At 54.3% G+C, this 16,275-nt stretch overlaps 1 long non-coding RNA gene across 1 annotated transcript; it reads left to right on the top strand.

Moving 5' to 3' along the window:
* The first annotated feature begins 678 nt into the window (after positions 1 to 678).
* On the top strand, positions 679 to 2,670 carry LOC147581381 (uncharacterized). Its single transcript, XR_015250897.1, has 2 exons — positions 679 to 1,066; positions 2,435 to 2,670. It is a non-coding gene; the product is annotated as an uncharacterized LOC147581381 (long non-coding RNA).
* Positions 2,671 to 16,275: the final 13,605 nt, after the last annotated feature.

Below are 16,275 nucleotides of genomic sequence, written 5' to 3'. Positions count from 1 at the left end.
CCCCCACCGGCCGGGCCCCTCCTCTGAGCCGGGGGTCCAGCGAGGCCAGAGAGCTGGGAGGGGGCTCCGGAAGGGCTGAGGCTGGTGGGACCCCCTGGAACTGTGGCAGAACGTGCGCGGGGCCGTGGCTTGGATGGTGGTCTGACTGGTGTCGGTTGATGGGCACATTCGACCGTGGGGGAGCCACCTGGTTTTAGAAGCATGTTAGGTGGGTGGCATTGGTGGAATGTTTGAAGCGAAAGTTGGCATAAGCCCGTCACGTGCTCGGAAGCTAGAAGACGCTCCGCTGTGTCAGTCGTGGGCTAAAGAGAGTACACCCAGCATCACACGGGACTTGCCCCGAGGGGTCGAGGAAACACCAGTTCTCACGTTGGCGCGAGGCGGGCACGGGGTCCCTCCAGGGCGACCAGTGGCCTTCGGGGCCCGTACCGGACAAGAGGGCAGTTGGAAGGGGATGATCCGAACGTCAGACGGCGGCATGGACCGTCCGCCCTACTCCCCACAGTGTCTCGTTCTCGGTCTGGAGCCAGACACGGGATGGGCAGGACCCAAGTGAGCCAGCGGCCAGATCTGGGTGCTCGCTGCTCCCGACCTTCGGCCTGTGGGCGGGGCCTGGGGCGGGGCTTGTGGGCGGGGCCTGGGGCTGGGGGCGGAGCCTCCCCTCCCGCCTGGCGTGCTTTGCTGGGCTTGGCGGTTCCCCTGTGTCGCCTCCGTCCGCATCGGTCCACCTCGGTCACTGGAAATAGCTTGCGGCCCGTTTTCCTGGCCGCGTTGTTCCCCCAGCTTCACCTTGAGCTTCTGCTGCTCTTAAATCTGTGTTCTATTCGCGCCCTTTTGTGACTTGTTCATCCCGATGCCGCTATTCTGTGTTGTAAGCGGAGGAGCAGTTTTATACCGGGTGGCCACCGACTGGGGAAAAACACATCCCTGCCTTTGACAGGAGGAAGCCCCATCAACAGGCCCTCGATCTCGGTGAGCGGCGCTGGCTTGTCGGGAACGGTGAAGAACCTGCCACGTTGTTTTTTGGCCACGGGCACCTCTGTTTGCTGCTTCTGAGAACCTTCAGGTGACTTCTTTTTTTTCTTCAAAAAAAACCATTTTTTTGAATGTTTACTGATTTCTGAGACAGAGAGAGAGAGACAGAGCACGAGTGGGGGAAGGGCAGAGAGAGAGACACACACAGCATCCGAAGCAGGCCCCAGGCCCCGAGCTGTCAGCACAGAGCCGGATGCGGGGCCCAAACTCACAAACGGGGAGCTCGTGACCTGAGCTGATGTCAGACACCCAACTGGCTGAGCCACCCAGGCGCCCCTCAGGTGACTTTTCTAACCGGAGATGCGGAAAGTCGCGTTAAAGCAGTGACTATGCACCAGCCGCGTTTTCATGGCCTGAGTTAGGTCGCGTCGGCTCAGGGACACGCGGGAGGAGCTCCCCAAACACGGCTTTATTTGCACGGCCTGAACGCAGCTGAGGAAGAATTCACTATTTTTCTGCCTAAATGTCATCACCAAGCTTTAAATAGGTTGGATTCAGTGAGTCCTTGAACACATTTGGTTAATCAGTGTCTCCCTGCCCCTTGGTCTTTAAATGCAAGTGGGTTTTAAAGGAAATTATGACTCATATGTTTCTAATTCTCTTATTCTTGCTGAAACTTATCTAACGTTGCTTTGTAATAGTTATCTGATGTCTGAAAGTTTTTGAACTTTTAACTGTTTTCCCAAAGTCAGGACCTTATGTTCAGAAAAACAATTAGCTCCAAACCCTACATTTTTCAACTCTGAACTCATGAGGTTTGCAATGACTTTTCTACGTGAGCAAATGTTATTCTCTACAAATAGCTGAGGATTAAATCATCGAATTCCCGTTTTCCATGTGGCACCGTCGGTGGGGAACCAGGAGACCGGCCTTCAGCTTCGCATGGGGGCTGTGCATCCGCGTGAGTGGCGCCCCCTCTGGCTGGGGACGGTGACGGGCAAGGTCCAGGCGCTGGGACGGGGGTCGGGGGGGGCCCTGCCCTCTACAGGATTCGGTCCCCACAGATGTCCACGTTGTGTTTGAGGAGAGGCACTGTTTCTCCCAAAGTGAGAGGCGGGGGTAGAGACAAGGGAGGGGGCTCCCCTCCCTGTCCTCCCTGGGAGGGGTCCTCTGTCCTCCTTGGGGGGGGGGGCAGGTCACCCTTCTCCTCCCAAGTGCAAGGGAGAGAAACGCACAGAAATTGAAAGTACTTGAAAGGCTTCCTTCTCAGTCACCCTGAAATTAGAACTCCCTCAGGTTAACTGGGCTCAGAAGCGGAAATTAATGTAGTAAGTCACTCGGATGAAGGTGCCTCACACAGACAAAAGTGCTTGTTCTCTTCCTCTTTATCTCTTTCACAAAAAGGAGATTCTTACTCCAAATAAAGAACCTGGTGAGTTTATGTCTCTGATCTCCACAGGCAGGGAGGGGCGGTCCCGTTAGAGGTCCGCGTTGCTCTCCACTGCAAATTGTGTCCTTGTTGAGGCACACATTGGAGCCGCCGGGGAGCTCCAGAAGCATCTGCGGACACGGGGCACCCAGGGGACACCAGGCTGCTGTCCCCACATTAACCTGGACGCCCCGAGGCAGAGGATGTTAAGAAAGAAGATGGAGGGTTGAGTCCCGGAGGCCCCAACTTTCAACTCCAAGACCTTGGACAGATAGATCAAACTCACAAGCCGTGTGTGTCCCCATTTGAAAACCGCAAATAATACTTAGCCTGCTTCCCCATTGAATTTGGTAACAGTGTCTGGAAAAGGAAGTAATGGACCCCAGCGCTCCGCATGTGCCAAGCCATGGGTTATTTTTGTTGTCTGCACGTGGCCTTCCCGCCTCTTCCCTGCCCTCGCCCACCTGTCCGCCAGGCGTCCCGCCGGCCTGGAGGTGGGAGTTTGTCTCAGGTCACCTGGGGTCCCCTCGTGCCCCGATCAGAGCTGTCGGTGAAGCAGACGGCACGGTGTCTGTGCTCGACAGACGCTCCTCTGGTGATCTCTGCACAGTCACTGTGCTGGCTCTTGCCCTGAAAGAATGTGGAACAGCCGCGGGGTGGCCCCTGAGTCGGCGCAGCTGTGGCCCGAGACCCTGTGGGCGAGAGGTCCCCTGCCCGCAGCCGTGGCCGAGCCAGCTGCCACTCACCCTGCCGGGTCCACAGAGCGGGCGCTTCCCCGGAGGCTTCCCTCGACTCCGCGACGGAGGACAGCTGGGTGCCCCTCCCCTAGCAAGACACGGGACGCACTCTGCACCTCACTGGGAAGCTGTGACCACACAGGACCCGGGTCAGGGAGGTCGCCCCGAAGTTTCCAGCCAGACAGCATCCCGGCCCAGCCACGGTCTCTGAGAAGTAACCCAAACTTCAATAAAACAGTGGAATTTGGTTGAACTTCCAAGTGACCATTAAAATTCTTCTAACGTGACCAGCACAGGGAGGCCGGGTCTCACTTGGCACGGGAGGGACCAGGGCAGAGGCAGCAGGGAGGTTTCTCCTCATGCAACACGACACCTGTTGTGGGCTGCATCCAGTCGCTGGTGTTCATAAAGTATTTGTGAGGGTTTGCTTCCCTTCTCCCAAGGCCCCACCCCAGACACAGCTTTGGGACACCATTCCCTGCTTTTATTTTTTTATTATTTTTTAATATGAAGTGTATTGTCATATTGGTTTGCACACAACACCCAGTGCTCATCCCAACAGGTGCCCTTCTCCCTGCCCATCACCCACCCTCCCCCCCATCAACCCTCAGTTTATTCTCAGTTTTTAAGAGTCTCTCGTGGTTTGCCTCCCTCCCTCTCAAACTTTTTTTTTTTTCTTTCCCTCCCCCATGGTCTTCTGTTAAGTGACTCAGGATCCACATAAGAGTGAAAACATATGGTATCTGTCTTTCTCTGTATGACTTATTCCACTTAGCGTCACACTCTCCAGTTCCATCCACGTTGCTACAAAGGGCCATATTTCATTCTCTCTCATTGCCACGTAGTATTCCATTGTGTATATAAACCACAATTTCTTTATCCATTCATCAGTTGATGGTCATTTATGCTCTTTCCATAATTTAGCTATTGTTGAGAGTGTTGCTACAAACATTGGGGTACAAGTGCCCCTATGCATCAGCACTCCTGGATCCCTTGGGTAAATTCCTAGCAGTGCTATTGCTGGGCCATAGGGTAGATCTATTTTTAATTTTTTGAGGAACCTCCACAATGTTTTCCAGGAGAAGAAGAGAAATAAGAAAGATCAGAGCAGAAATAAACAATATGGAATCTAAAAAAATTGTAGAGCAGATCAATGAAACCAAGAGTTGGTTTTTTGAAAAAATAAACACAGTTGATAAACCTCTAGCCCAGGCTTCTCAAAAAAAAAAAAAAAAAGGGAGATGGCCCAAATAGATAAAATCGTGAATGAACATGGCATTATTACAACCAATCCCTCAGAAATACAAGCAATTATCAGGGAATGCTATGAAAAATCATATGCCAACAAACTGGACAACCTGGAAGAAATGGACAAATTCCCAAGCACCCACACACTTCCAAAACTCAAACAGGAAGAAATGGAAAACTTGAACAGACCCCTAACCAGCGAAGAAATTGAATCAGTTATCAAAAATCTCCCAACACATAAGAGTCCAGGACCAGATGGCTTCCCAGGGGAATTCTACCAGACATTTAAAGCAGAGACAATACCTATCCTTCTCAACTGTTCCAAAAAATAGAAAGGGAAGGAAACGTTCCAGACTCGTTCTATGAAGCCGGCATTACTTTGATTCCCAAACCAGAGACCCAGCAAAAACAAGAGAACTACAGGCCAATATGCATGATGAATATGGATGCAAAAATTCTCAACAAGATACGAGCAAATCGAACTTAACAGCATATAAAAAGAATTATTCACCATGATCAAGTGGGGTTCATTCCTGGACTGCAGGGCAGGTTCAATATTCATTTCCTGCTTTTAAAGAACCTCTGCAGAGGCACTGACTGAATGATGGGAAGGTCGGAGCGAGTGGGTGAGGGGCCTCTGTGTCACTGGCCCTCGTGAGCACTCGCTAAGCTGTCCTGTGCTGGGGGCGCGACGGCACACCGGGCGGTAGGTCTGTCTGTGTTTTGGAACCACACGATGGTCCCAACTAAAACAATCATCTGGAACATGCTGGCCATGGGTCTGCGTGTTTCCACCCGTGAAGCTCCCATGGCGGTCCTGGGACGCATTCGGGACAGACGGGGCACATCAGGGTCATGAGCCTTATCTTCCTGAGCTTCTGTGTTCTGCTGGAAGGACACGGTTGGGGCACCATTCCTCCCGTGTGGACACCGTGCCCACAGCGGCCGTGTGTGATTCTGCGACCTGTTAAACTGCTGTTGCCCTCAGAGCAATTCCTCTAGGGCGCTGGGGGGCTCAGTCATTAACCAGCCAGCTTCAGCTCACGTCATGATCTCACGGCTCCTGAGTTCGAGCCCCACATCGGGCTCGGTGCTGACAGCATGGAGGCTGCTTGGGATTCTCTCTCTCTCCTCTCTCTGCTCCTCCCCTGCTTGCACTCTCTCTCTCCTCTCTCAAAATAAATAAACGAAAAAAAAAAGGGAATTTCTTTTAGCAGCCTTAAACGGAGTCTGGAGGAAGAACCCCCCACTGCCGCCCGCCCAGTTCAGACCCGTTTCCTTTAGGAGCACGTTCCCTTCCTATTTTGCTCCTGTACGTCTTTGCTTCACGGTTGCCGAGACGCCCACCCCCGACCCCAGTGTGGACGACGAGCTTGTCAGAGCCAGAGAAGGCAGTGGAGTGAAAATGCTGGAAGTAATCAGCCCGGAGTGGTCCAGACACTCACCCCTGGGCTCTGAGTGTCCTGTGCATCGGCCGACAGGCACCGACCCCACATTTCGGTGGAGAAGGCCGCAGGCACTCTCCAGCTCCGAGGGCCGCACCTGATTATTCTGAGCCATTTCGGGTCTGACAGGTCAGCAGATGGCCGGCTTGAGTGGCACAACCAGGACCGGGTGCCCGGAGCCCCCAGGACACGGGGAGCCCGTCTCAAGACCACATCCATGCGGCGTTCGGGGACACGGCCACGCGCCAGCCCCTTCCGGCAGCCCCTGCCAGAGCTCCCGTGCCACAGCCTCCAGGACGACTCCCGTATCAGAGGCCCAAAACATTGTGCAAGTGTCAAAGCCTGAAAATGGTCTTCTTCAGACCCCTGGGCGTATGGGTTTCGAGAATGGACCTGCAGGCTGTGGGCAGTGCCACTCGGGCATGCCACGAGGCATCTCTGGGGCTCGGTTCCCTCATGGGATCCACACAAATTCGTTGTCTTCTGCAGCTCTGTGATCCCCGTGGTCCAATCACAAGCACTGATAACCAGCATGGTGGGTGTGTTTAACTGGGAGAAGCTGAATGAGTTAAATATAGAAAACAAGACAATTCCAGTCTTTCTGCTTCTTTATGGAGGCTTTACGTATGATGTCAGTGATGTTGATGGGACCTTTATCTATTTTTTAGATAAAGTTGCATCTGAATCAGTAGACTGTGATAAGTGGATGGTCCTCCGTAAGGTGGATGGGCCTCATCCAATCAGGTGACGGCTGTAGGAGACAAGCCTGAGCTGCCTGGAGGAGGAGGGAAGTGTGCCAGCCTCTCAGCGTCCCCCGGGTCTGCACCTGTATGATGTAAACATACCCCCTCTGGGTTCTGTGTCCCCGGGTGTCCCTCTGACTAACACAACGAGCAGGAACCGGGTGAAAGCCTTCCCTAAAGGGACGATTGCTGGGGCTGTCGCCCCGGAGGTGGCCTTGCCATCATGCTGACTGCCGCCCGCAGGTCTGGGAGGTGCTGGTGTCCGAGCCCATTCGGCTCAGCTGCCTGGGGACAGGGCCGTGCCCATAACTAGACAGCCCCCGCTCTGTTCATCTCTGCTGCCCGCTCTGAGCGTCCTGATGTGTCCTGATGCCACAGCAGAGGCCCTAAGTGACGCTGCTGGAGGGATCAACGCAGGCGGCACATCCCGGCCGCCCTCATCCGACGCCCTCATCCGAAGGAGGAATGAGGACACAGGTGCATGTGGTCGGCCCAAGGAGCGGCCCCAGTGACCCAGTGACAACATGGGGAACATAGCACAGGCAAGGGAGGGAGGCCTCGGAGAATCCTGTGAAACGCTTCTCAGAATCGGCCCACTTCGTGTTGAGGAAACTGGGTGTGTGTTCACCCCACCCCCGTCCTTCATGGCTTTGGGGTCACCCCGGCCCCCAAGCCCTGCTTCTAGTCGGGGACCCTCCCCTGGCAGAGCGCAGAGGCCCGCGCTTGCCGTGTGGAGCTGTGTGTGTCTGCCGGAACCAGACCAGCTCGGCGGCCTCAGCGGGGGGCCGGGGGGGAGTCCCGGGCCCCTGGCATCCTTCCTCGGCCGCTGCCCCGCGGCTCCGTGACAGCCCGTCCCCACCGCTGTGTCGACAGAGACTCCCTTCTTTGAAACCCGGAATAACGTCACACGGAAACATAGGAGCCCCAGGCAGCAGCACAGGGACGGGACCAGAGTTTTGGGGCCAGACACGGACTTTCCCTGCCGTGTACGTGAAGGTCAAGTGGCGGGAGACCCTGGCCAGTGGGCAGCCGTTCTGCACCCTTGAAGGGGCGTGAGGCCCAGGAGCACCAGCCGACAGCGTCCGGGGAGGACACCCATCCCCCTCCTACACACACGCGGACCCTCCGGGTCGTCCTGTCCCCTCAGTTCTCAACACACGCTTGCGATGGATACGTAATCATGACACAGGGCGCTCAGGCACGCACATCGCAAGCCCGGCTTAAAGATGTGGCCGACCCAGGACATTCCATATGGGCGATGCCAGCACAACAGAAGAATGACAAAATTGTAATAAACCCTTCCCGTCGCTGACTCCTTTCATCTTCGTAAAAGAAGCTAATTGTAATCTTGACTCTGGCCGTCTGATGGAGTCCCACGGCCTGAGTGTAGTGTCCTAGAAGGAAGCCGGTGGAAATCTGCAAGTTTTAGCTTAGCTCCGCTTACCGTCAGCCTGGCTGGTGCTGCCCGATGCTTTTACAGTCCTGTGCGGTCCCTCCCGCTGCAATGTTTTGACAAGAATCTCAAGGCGGTAGGGAGGCCACTGTTATTTCACCTCTCGGTCTTCAGCAGGACATGAGGCTTCAGGAGAGCATTTAAACATAAAAACAGACGCAGGAAAAATCCGCATTAACGCTCATGTGATAATTCAGGCCGTATGCCTCACGTTGTACACGCATGATTGATGTTAACCGAAAACAAAGTTACACTGAAAACAATTACAGCTGTCAATGAACACTCGCTCCACATTTGCATGTTTTAGAGAATTCCAGGGCCGAGAAATATGGAACCCATTGTCTTTTAACCATGTTCTCTTGTGGTCCGTAACACCGGGCAGCCTTTGGTACAACCGTCCGGAGTATCGCGCTTTGGAGTGCCTTGTGCCATCAGCCGCGCTCACTGGTTGTGTCTAGTTAGAGATCGGACTGAAACCCACCAAAATGAGGCTGAGGGAGCCTTCTTAGAGCAGTAAGAATGGGAGAGGCTGAGCCTGATCACTGTGTCCAGAGGAAGCGCAGGAACACAGTTAGACATCCACAGTGACGTGGCCTCCTGACGGCCTTCCCGTTTTGTCAGGGACAGACGGAGCCACGGAATTCAGCCGGGCAGTGCTGGACGTCACCATGCTAAATGCGGGGCTACACGCAGCCCACTAAGCTGAGAGCTTCTCCAATGGTGGAGCTCGAGCTGTGCTTGGAGGCTGAGTGGCCGTGGGGCCCGGGCACCGAGGGCACCAGAGAGGGCGTGCACAGGGGCCTCGTGGCTCGTGGATGCACTGTGGGGAGAGGCGCTGCTGTGTCCTCGCATACTGGGAGGACGTTCTCCCTGGGAAACACGTTACCAGTCTCTGCTTCTCCATCCAAACTTCTTCCACGTGGTGGGGCCTCGCGCGTGTAAACACTTGAGGGAGACAGAAACAGGCCGACCGGTAGTATTCCTCAAGTTCAGGACGAGAGTGAAGACGGAGAAGTACCAGGAGCTCGGCAGGAAGCACGTGTCGTGTTATTACAAAATGTGAACGACTGACCCGTTCAAACGTGGCCCAGAGGCTGGAACCGCCGGCAGGGACCCGTCGGGTTCCAGCGCCCTGACAAGGAGCCGGACGGATGAGGCGATGCTGAGTTAGCGACCCATGCAGCGAAGTTCCTTTCTTTCAGAATAGCTTCCTACGGAAACACTAGCTTAACTGTTCCTACTGTCGTCATAAGACGCGTGCTTGAGCGGAACAGAATCAGATGAGTCACCCGGGCCGTCATGCTCCTGGAGCGCGGGGAGCGTGGGCAGGGGACACGGCCGGGGGACCTTCGCCAGCCTGCTCGGGCCGCGGCTGGACCGCTTGCGAGGCGCGGGGTCCCCCGAGACGCAGCGGTGCGCGTCCTCAGCGGGTGGCAGGGTGAGGCGAGGCGCCCGGAGACGGGGAGCGTCCCGCAGGGATGTGCAGGGACGGCTCCTGCGAACTGCAGAGAGGAGGCAGTGCGGCCGGGCGCCCCGGGGCCCCTGGGCAGGAAGGTCCTCAGAGAAGTCAGGCGTGAGGATGTGTTCACACATGACCCCTGCATCTGCGGGAAGTCAAACACCAGAGGGCAGGAGGGGGGACCGAACAGCTGAAAGGTGACAACTCTCGAAAGAGAAACAGAATTGGTGAGAATTCTTTGCCTCTTTTCCCAGTGACTTCCCCTACCTCTCCGCGTTTCCCCAGACTTCTCCCCTGCTCCCCTCCCCCTGCCGGCTGCCTCCTCCTCATCTTTGCGCCTTTTCCTTCCCTGCCTGATTTCTTACTCGGAAGCTGAGATTTTCACGGATGCAGGCCGGGCGCCACCGCCCGGGGTCCGTCCCTCTCCGTGCAGGGCCAGGAGCTGTGAGCCCGGGGGCCTGGGAAGCGGGCTGGCACGTCTCCTCCGCACGGCCTTGCAGCTAGCGTGGCCTCGGGCCCGCGGCGGGGTGCTGGGGAGCCAGTTACCCCTGCCCTGCGCACAGCTAGGAGAGGGTCCCCAGAGACGGGCTCTTCCCCGATGGCAAGGCTTTCCCCCCGACGCGGCTGCTGCCACGTACACGTCACGGACTTTTCCGCCGGACAGACCGGATCGGAATTCAAGTTCTGCCCCTCGGCCAAGCGTGTGAGCCACGGAAGCACACACGGTTTGTGCTCGGCGATCTCGTGCTTGTGACACACGTCCGTGTAAGCGTTTCAGCGAGCGATCTGAGAGTATCTGAACAACGGTCAGGGCCGGCGGGCGTCAACATTCACAGCTGTTATTCGTTTCGTAGTTATGAGGTGCCGTTTATCTTTCCAAGCGCTGTCTGGGGCCATCGAGGCCCCCCCGGGGGCTGGGGGACACTGATCTAGGCGCAGTTTACAGACGCAGAAAGTTCAGACTCTTAGAGCAAACGGGCTCCAGAAAGGGACGGGGCTTCTCGGGAGCCAAAGGTGCCTGTGGGGTTGGTGTCGGCAGAGACAACGTGATTCGGGAAAAACCATTTACACGGATCACGTCTTGCTCACGGAGGCTCTGAGCCTCGGTGCTGAGAGTTTCTAGCGGAGCAAGGCCGTCACGGGGGGGCCTCCAGCTGCCAGAAGCGCTCAGTCAAGTCCGCCAATGGCACCTCTGTGATACAAGTGACTTCTGCAGAAACTTCTGCTTTTAAGAAATACTTATTTGTATTTTTTAGCTACTACACAATCAAAAATCTCAGCACCACCCACCCCACACACAATGGAACACTTGCCATTTCCTTCACCGTCAATGTGTTTGCTAAATAAATAAGTAAACAAACAAGATGTACTCGGTCAGCCAAACCTTCAAAGGGTCTATTGTTAGAGGAAATAAAATGTTTAAAAATGTTATGGAATTAAGTTTTGTTTAAAGTCTTAATATTTAAATTTACAAAGAGAACTTCATGTCTGTTGTGGTTCAGATTTCCTCATTCTGCTGAAACCTGCTGTTAATTTGGAAATGTATATTGGTTTCTCCTTTAAATTTTCATTAAATGTTACCTAGCCCACATGTGCATCACATGGGAACTAGGAGCTGGGCTTTAATATAAATGGCATGTCCATACACAGGCAAGTTAGAGTCAGACGCACAAGTGGAGGGGAGGGTAAGTTTCCAGGAATGCCTGAGGGGCTCCCTCCACACATTCAACCCCACGTTGTCTGTGCTCGAGCCTCTTTACTTGCCTGTCCCCTCTCCAGCATTCCCGCCTGTCCCTACTGTCCATCGGTACCACCAAGTGCGTCACCTCCTCCTTCAGCTGTAGTCACTTGTCTATAGTGTTTACCCAAGGTCTCACCCGACCCTCCCAAGTTTACTTCTAACTCCTCACTTCCTAATGAGCTTACTCCAAATGGTCCATATGGAGAAGTTATGGACTGAACTCTGTCCCCTCAAAATCCATAAGTGGAAGCCCTAAGTGCTTAATGCAAGTGACAGAGGACGCCAGGCGCAGAGGAGAAAGGAAACTGAGAGTCACCAGTGTCAGTGGAGGGAAGGGACCTTGCATGCACAGAGGGCATCATCCATTAAAGGAAAAGGAAGAGGCACGTCCTCTCCACTGAACCACGGGAACGGGGGGGAGGGGGGATGGACCGGGTCCCACATATTTGTGTGATGGGGATAGGGGGGACTCTGCCTGCAGTCCTGAGGTGACAGGGTGAGAAGCTGAAGGGGTGCAGGGTGGATGTGGGGAGCCAGGGGAGGAGCAGGGACAGTGAGGGAGTGGCGGGGGATGTGGAGAAGGATGTGGCATCATCTTGGAGTGAATGGGAGACAGAGTCGAGACAGAGCAGCCCAGGATTTTCAAACGGTGACAGGAGTCGGCATAATTTTGTATTTTCCCTGCAGCAATGGTCCACTGCGTGGGCATGAAAGCAGAGGTCCTGTCACTAGGTTGACTCAGTGCTGGAGTTTTCCCCACGAAGGTCCCAGAGAATGCGGTCAAAGAGTTGAGGACTTTTGCAAAAGGGTAATTCTAAGGACAAGCCATGGACGGTCACCCGTGCAGGGCGGGAAGTTAAGGTAGCAAGTGGCTGATGACTGGAATGGATCCGGGGGAGTAGGTTCCGGGGACTGAAGGGGCATTTCCAGGAAATGTGGGCATCGGGTGCATGCATCTAGGCGGGAGCACTGTCCGGATGGAGTCTCCACGGTGTCTCAGGGAGGACGGGTACCGTGGGGGAGGGAGGGCTCACTGCAGAAACAACCAGGGATCTGGCGTTGGGTGGAGATCAAAACTGTGAGCCAGGCGCTAAATAGTCAAGGGAAGTGCGCGGGAGCCCAGGATGACATGGGCACCATGCTGTGGGAGACAGCGTGGGACCAGCCAGGAGACCCTCAGGAGTGTCCCTGCAAGGAGGAAGGCCTGGGGTGCCGGAGGCTGCACGAAGTCGGGAAAACCTTGACCTTCCCGCTGGGACCTGGTTATCGGCAATCCCATGAGACAGACGTTAATGTTCTCATGTTCCAGGGGGGCCCTGAAGGCCGGACTAAAGATCCTGCCCAGGGTCACGGACTAATAGAGCATCCGGCAGGGTCACACTTGCCCTCCCCAAATCACCGTCGCCCTGCAGGAAAGACCGCACACATCTTCCACTACCTTCTCTCTGAAAATGGCATCGATGGTTCATTAGCACTCCGCGAATGTGAACGGAGCCCTGGGCTGTGCACGTGCTGTGCTAGAACGGGACTAGGAGAGCACCCGGTGTCCTCAGTACCGCCTCGGGAATGCTGGCGGGGAGCCCTTGGATTGGCACTGGAAGAGATGCCCAGAGGTCGTATGATTGGTGCCCACCTCCCGGTCAGCCCCTGTGAGTCTGTCTCAGAAGAGAAAACCTGCTTTAATTGATTGAATGCGTGCAGTTTATAATCAAATAAGAATACTTTGGGCTCGCTGCCAGAGCATATCAATCTATGGGGCTTTTCAGCACCCTAAAGGTAGCCATCTGGCACGGTTAAACGCTCCTCCTTTCCAAGTTTTATTTACATGAATGGTTTTGCTTTTAACACTCAATGTGCATTTCATCAGCAAGATGGGACACAGCCCTGTGCCCCATTCTCCGAAGAAGCAGGCTCTGCAAAACATAGGCGTGTTTAGCATTTAATGGCAAGATAAGTTCTCCCCCAGTTTTTTCAAGCATTTGAAAGACCAAAGAGCATGAAAAATAGCGTGCGGGCTGCAAATTCATCAGATGACATTTCTGTGTCACAGTAAACGTACAAAAAAATAGAAAAATCAGAAGAAAAAGTTTCTGATAACTAAGAGACATACCCGAAGAGAGTGGAAATAAACTTGTTGAGAAGGAAATACGTGGATTTAATCACAGAGGAGGTACTGATTTGATGTGAGTGCTAAAATACAGACAATTCTTCGGGAAAGCGAAGTTTTTCTTAATTGGTGAGTAAACCGTGAGCGAATTTCATGACACGAGTGGTGTTTGCTGCAAATATGATCTACGGTTTTGGACGTATGTCCTTTAGAGACATACTTGGCATGTGGATTCTCAGAATTCAAGGAAGAAATCACGGACGGGTGGATTTATGCCATAACTTACATGTAAGGAATTCTCAGCGGCCCCCATGGGTGTCTAGTGAATGACAGTGAGCCTCACCAACACGTTGCAAGCACTCGGGAAAACAAACACAGAAACAGCAAGTTCTGGAAATGAGAAAAGGGTGAGATTGCTCAAATTTGGCCAAAGAATAATTATAGTGACTGACACTGTGGAGAGCCGATGTGAGGCCAGAATGGCATTACCGGACGGGAGTCTGGGACAGTGTGACAGCGCGGTGTGGGCTGACCCACGAGTGGGGGCTGTGACTGCAGCAGGAAGCTCCCACGCCCCTCCCACTGGACTTCAACATCAGCTGGTCGCTTCCTGGGCAGCGTTTTCAATCCTGTTTTTATTTTCCTTTCTCAGGAACACGTCTTGAGACTTGTAATTAATGACAGGCTATCATTTATTTCTTTTTTAAAAAACTTATTTATTTTGAGAGACAGGGAGAGAGAGAGCACATGCACACACGTGAGTGCGGGGAGGGGGGACAGAGAGCGAGGGAGAGAGAGAATCCCAAGCAGGCTCTGTGCTGTCAGCGCAGAGCCAGATGTGGGGCTTGAACCCAGGAACCCTGGGATCGTGACCTGAGCCAAAGTCAAGAGACGGATGCTCAGCCAACCGAGCCACCCGGGTGCTCCAAGGATGCAACTCATTTCTAAATATTTCATTCAATAGACATTTTTTCCAGGCAAATATAGTTGGAAAACTCTAGAGAGCCAGGGATGCAGTAGAGGACGTGATCTCACATTTATTCCCTACAGTGTTCATGGAGCAAAGGGACCGTCTTCGTCCGCCCAGACAGCAATTTTTGAGCGCGTGTCCATGTGACTTCCCCGTGCCTCGGGGAAGGGGATGTCTGAGTGACAGGCTCTGCCTCGAGGACCTGGCAGAAGGGAAGTTCAGGAAGGGCTCCCTCACCGGGCTGCGGCGTTTCTGGTATGTGAGCGGGGGCCCCAGAAGGAACCGCCTTCCAGCGCCGGTCTGAATGTCAGAACCGGAACGTTCTGCGTCTACTTCGTTCCTCTTTCCCAGCCGGAGAAGGAGCTTCCCGTGAGGCGCAGAGGGTGCAGAGTCCGGCGTCAGAGCGTCCGGAAGCTGCCGGCTGCGGAGACCGCTTAGGTCAAGGTCGGAGGGAAGTCAGTCCGCTGTTGAGATGCCACCCCGGCTCACACCGGCCCGGCCCCAGGGACAGCGGGACTAACGGGTCAGAAAGGCCGTTTCCTTTTAAATTCTCGCTCGAGTGTAATGGACACGCAGTGGCACATTAGTTCCAGGTGTACAAAACAGGGGCTCCCGAATTCTGTACATTCCTCAGCGCTCGTCACCCTATGTGTCCCCCGTGTCCCTGAGCTATTTCTTTCGACATCAGAAATAAATGGACGGCCAGACCCAATCCCAACCCCATCTTAAAACACATTGAAATTATTTATTTTATCTCGCTTTTAGAGATATGTGTCTTTTATCATAACAGGAGCCAGTTAATAAAATTACTAACCAAATTAGAAAGACCATTTTCGTTGATGAAAAAGTAACAGACTCGCCCTGTTTTAAGCCATAAAACTCAGTCCTTCTGTTCTAATGCTCAGAGAATCATGAATATGAACCTCGAAACTAAAGCATTCGGAGTCTCACCCCGAGGCACCCTTACAAGATCTCAGAAGCAATAAAAAGGCATGTCTCTTAACTACCGTAGCCACAGTTAATTGAAAAGGCCATGTAAGCACAGGTTGGTAGGGAATATAAAAAATTCCATTTTTTTCAGCAAAGAAACAACACATCGACTCAGCATAATTTCAACTGGAAGGTAAGGAAACAAAATATTTGTTCTGAAGGTAAAAAAATTAATAACAAGATGTATAAAACCCCGCTGCTGGGAAACACCCACGAATGGAATTAAGTTGTCCACCTGACCAGTAGTTAACCTCCAGGCTTCCAGAGAAAGTGGGCACGAAAGAAGGTATTTGCGTCACATAACGTATATAAGCCGGGACGAAAATCGTTGCGAGTGTTCCAGGAACTGTCGGAGGGCGGCTGTGGCAAACACCTGCCAGCCGCCTGCCAGGAACGCCTTCCCCTCGGCCTTGCCGGCCCATCTCCCGTTTTGTCCCTGGCGGCAAATGTGGTGATAAAATCCGAAGCTAGGGACGCAAGGGAGGGACACCGGGGGCAAGAAGCCCGCTGGATGGGCTCCGGGAAGCCGCGAGGCAGCTGACGTGCCACACTCAGCGGCCACAGGCCTGCTGCCGGCGCCCTCCACCCTCTGCCCTCCGCCGTGTCCGCTGGCACACAGGGAGATGCTGGGGCCTCCAGGAAAGCCTCGCTCCCAGACCCCAAGGGGTCTGGCTGCGTCGGCCAGGCCTGCCTGCGGCCTGCCTGCTCGTACAGCAGGAAAACGGCCCTTACATCACCGCGACCTGGCTTCCTAGCCTCCGTTTCTTACCAATGAAGTCAATTCCCAACGAGAAGATTCCCACGTTTCCACCTCTAGGGAGTTTCCTTCTGTAGGAACCACCTGCCATCTGTACCCTGGTGTGTGCTATTGGGCTTTGGATCCGGGCCTCCCCGTTGGGCTTCGGATCCGGGCCTCCCCGTTGGGCTTCGGATCCGGGCCTCCCCCTTGGGCTTCGGATCCGGGCCTCCCCGTTGGAC

This window comes from Puma concolor, chromosome B2, assembly GCF_028749965.1.
Source record: "Puma concolor isolate L17-30 chromosome B2, mPumCon1.1.hap2, whole genome shotgun sequence".
Taxonomy (NCBI): Eukaryota; Metazoa; Chordata; class Mammalia; order Carnivora; family Felidae; genus Puma; species Puma concolor.
This window is presented reverse-complemented; position numbering and strand designations above follow the sequence as displayed.